Below are 4,318 nucleotides of genomic sequence, written 5' to 3' on the forward strand. Positions count from 1 at the left end.
CAGTACAGTGTTGGTCCAGAGACAGCCGACCTTGTGAACCATATACACCAAAGAATGCTCCCTCGTTCTGCCTGATGTTCTGTGACCGCAAACATCTGCCCTCAGGAGGAGATGAAAACCTCATCTCAAGGGAGACACCAGCTGGGACTGGACTTCTAGGGGATTCCTAGAATACAGGGCAAAGGTGGAGGAAACGTGCCGGCTGGGATTTCCTCAGAGCCAACAGGGGGAGCAGTGTTGGGGGTGAGGGGTGCGTCCTGCATGTACTAGTTGTTAAATTGATTCCAGCCTTGAAAAGCAAAGGAAATACCATTCCTCATGCAAGATCCTTTTGTCTGGGTAAAACATCCTATACTATTGTTCTGTCTGAAGTTTTAAACTGAAACACCTGCCGGAGGCCCCTTCGGACCGAGCGTCTGCTTTCACTAGAAGTTTTTCCTACAAAGTGGGTAAGCCTTTTGGCCTGCACTGAAAAATAAGCACGTTTGAAAAATAACTGCAGAACTGGGGTATTGTTTCACATAAATGGTCCTGTTTTCCTAATAGATGATAATAGTAAGGTTTAGGCTAGAGATGCTTTTTAAATTTCCTTTCAGCTTGAGTGCCGCATTTTTAGATGTGTCATGCAAGACACTGTATAAGACGTGAAAGGCTAGTGCGATGAAAAGGAGTGCAATGCAAAAATAAAAAATGCATTATGTGTGAAGCAGTGTTGTTTTGGTATTGAGATACTATTACAGTTTGTATTCATATTTTTAATCAGTTTTTATTTTTATATTTTCTGTTTTCATTTTAATTTTGGTTAGAGTTAAGTAATTTTGTTGTGTGTTTGTCATTTTTTAATATAGCCTATAGCCTATATTTTAAAATATGCCTATAGTTTTTATTATTTTTAATTAAGTTTGTTATTTTAGTACATCAAGGTAACTACATTAAAACGAGAGAATGTAGTTAAAGTTACACTGGGTAAGTTTTGACCCAAGCGGTTAAAAAACAAAACCGCATGCATTTTGCGGAAGAAGATAGTTTTGGTTGTGCTTCGGCTCTGTGTGGCTGTGCGGATGAATATGACCCTTTACAATAGATAATACTTTACAATTAATTCTGCTAGAGCTACATATGGCAATTTATCTGTTCAAAAAATACCTTACTCACCAGTTGTTGAGTAATAAAAACACCATCTCCACATCGCTTTTCTCAACATTTCAAATCCCTCAGTTATCACCGTCTCTGAAAAGCCAAGCCATTGCCAATGTTGATTCTGGTTTCATTTCGAGCTCTGTTGGGTTTTCTTTTTGCCAGCAGACTCTCCTCTGTTCGGCGTTTGTTTAAAACGGGTGATTCTCCGGAGCTTCATCAAACTTTCTCGCTCATTGTGACAACTAACCTATGCTACTAGTACTAGTACTCACACACTCGAGGCGTCAAAGTAGCCGGAACTACTTTTCGGACGTAATGCAAGTGGCGAACCATCACATCAAGTCTAATAGGATTACCATGAATCAGCGTAAGACAAAAACATGTTTTGGAAACAGGATTAATGATGTATTGACTCATTTAAATTGTATTAATTTTGAACAAAAAAAAAGTTAAAAGTGTACTTTTAATGTTTATTTTACTTCAAGTAACAATTTATTTTTACTGTTTAGTTATGGCCCCTAACTCTGGTTCAAAAATACTAAAACTAAAATAAAACTGAAACTATAAAAATAAAACTGTAAAAATTAAAACTAACAGTCCTCGAGTGAAAGCTAATGGAAACTAAAACTAAATTGAAAGCACATCAAGGCATTTGAACTTTGAGATTTGAGTGTCTTGGAATAAAGCACATCATACGGTCCAATATTATAGTACTTTTTTTTATATTGTTCAACAGAAATGATCTTGTTTTCCTAATAGAGGACAATAGCTATTTTGGAAGGAATCCAGAATATATTTTGCTCTGCTGATGGGGTGTGTCCTGACTCAGGGATATAAGATTCCAGAAGACACAACCTGGTTCCTCCTCAAACGCTGTTGCGCTTACGATTTTAAGCCAACCAAATCCTTCATAACCTTTTCATGGAAGTTGGTGGGGGTCGATTTCCATCCTGTTCGTGCTTAGCGTAGCATGCCAGTGAAAACTGAAAAAGCGCTCACGCATGTTTCCTTCTGCATGTCACTGTCAGGTGTCCTGGAATTTATGCCTCACCCTCCTATCCGCCCTAGTCTTTTTACAGAACACAAACAGATACATACGCATGCATACATGGACTATAATGAAACACACTTGACAAAATACCCCATACACTCTATAAACACACTCAGAACTTCCTCAAAAAAAACAAAAAAAAACTGAATTCACATTCTTCTCCACAGGTGGAACCTCTTTCTTCTGAAATGAAACTACACAATTCTGTTAATAACAACTCAGCCTCAGTTTTATTCCTAGTCTTATAAAGCTGTATGATAACTTTGATGGCTGTATGATTAATAAAACTAAAACCAAAATCACGATATGGCTTAGTGGCTTAAATGTGCTAACCATCTTTCTGAACTTGTAATGAGAAGTGCTTATAAATCAGCTGATATAAACAAACGAGAAGCTTTAAATGCTCTCTGTGGTTTTCCGCCAAAATAAAACCTTAAACGTTTAAAAATGAAGAAATGAAGACGTTATAAATATGTATTAAATTGTTTAAAAAAGAAAAACATCCACAGCATGTGAGTCATATAAACTACTTTTTTGATCATTTTATTGCATTGTTTTTGAATCTTGAAATCTCCAATTATCATTAACTGTAAATGCATGCAAAAAAGCAATCAACACTTAATTCATAATTCATAATTTATAGTTCATAATTTCGTCTTCAAGAGAAGAAAGAAAATCATATGGGTTTGGATCAGAGGGCGAGTAAATAATGACAACCTTTTCTTTTTGTAGGTGAACTATTCCTTTAAGTCACAGTAATGTAGAAATGGTCTTAATTCTATTTATTATCATGCAGTGTCATGCCAGGAGCTACAGATGGTTGGAGAGTGATAGAAAGATGTGGAGAAGATCAGAGAGTGGGAGGAGAGAGGCAGAGTTCAAGTGTTGATGAAAGATCCGCAGAACAAGATGGATCGATCTGGCCTGAAGTCTCGGGATTGGGCAGATGCCAGCACTTAGAAACGTCTACCACATAGACTTTAACGAATGATTCCTGATGGACTTTATAGCTGCAGGGATATGCTTGTACATTTTAACTTACAATTAAATCTGATTATTAGCAATAACTATAGCATATTAAGTCCTAAATCAGCAGTCAAAAATAAACAGCAATATGTGCAATCTCTCCATTCACAGACACAGATAGTTTAATAGAAGGCTTCCAAAGTCTTGCGAACACAGACTTTCCTGCTGCTCCGAAAGGAAGAACAAGGCTAATCTGTTCCATTCCAGGAATGTAGTGTTTAGAAATGGATATTACATGTTCAGCACTCCTGATGGACTCTATCCAAACTGCCTTTGACTCTGAGCCCAGCTGTCTAGCGTCACAAACCCTATGGGCTTCATTGAAAGCTGATGACTGATCACTAGCAGTCAATAATCTAGTGCAGACGGGACTGAATGGGCTCTTTTAATCTGCACTAAGGGTATCTAGTAATCGAGTTCCCAATGCAGCATTTAGCATCGCTTGAAAATGCAAACTCTATGTCTGCTCTTGTCTGGAGGGTTTTATTGCAGTGCTATTGGTCATTCTGATAAATTCATCTATTGGGAAGCAGCCAAGACTTCCTGTATAGCATCCACAGTCCATGAGTTTCCCACTATGCAGAAGGTTCGTCCCAATTCGCGTACTTGTGCACTGTTCAATGACTTTTTTAAGTATGAATAGTGCGAGTAGTGTGTTCACACTGAAAATTCCAAAAGGAATTAAAGCTGCAAGCAGCGATGAAAGGGCCCTCGCACCCGTGCCATCAACACTCGGTGGCTTTAGGAAGGCAGAGCATGGTTGGGAAATGTACATTTAAGGAGGTATATATAGTAAGAGTATGTCAAAGTCAGTTACAAAATGTTTTGTATAATGGTGATAATAGCATGCTTCATGACTCAGCTAAGTGTTGCTAGCATGTTCAGTCTGTTTCTAGCATGCTTAGTACACAATAATTATGTGGTTAGTACTGCATTACTGTGTTAACCATGTCAGTTTCTGTTGCCAGTAGGTGGCGTTATGACTATAACTGAATATGAGCATGGATGTGTGTTCAGGACAGAACTCTTATCAAACATGTGAAGTTTGGTGCAAATTGGACATTGCCTTCTTGAGTAACAACAAAGTCATGTTTCATTGAA

This window comes from Squalius cephalus (genome assembly GCF_949319135.1).
Source record: "Squalius cephalus genome assembly, chromosome: 25".
NCBI lineage: Eukaryota > Metazoa > Chordata > Actinopteri > Cypriniformes > Leuciscidae > Squalius > Squalius cephalus.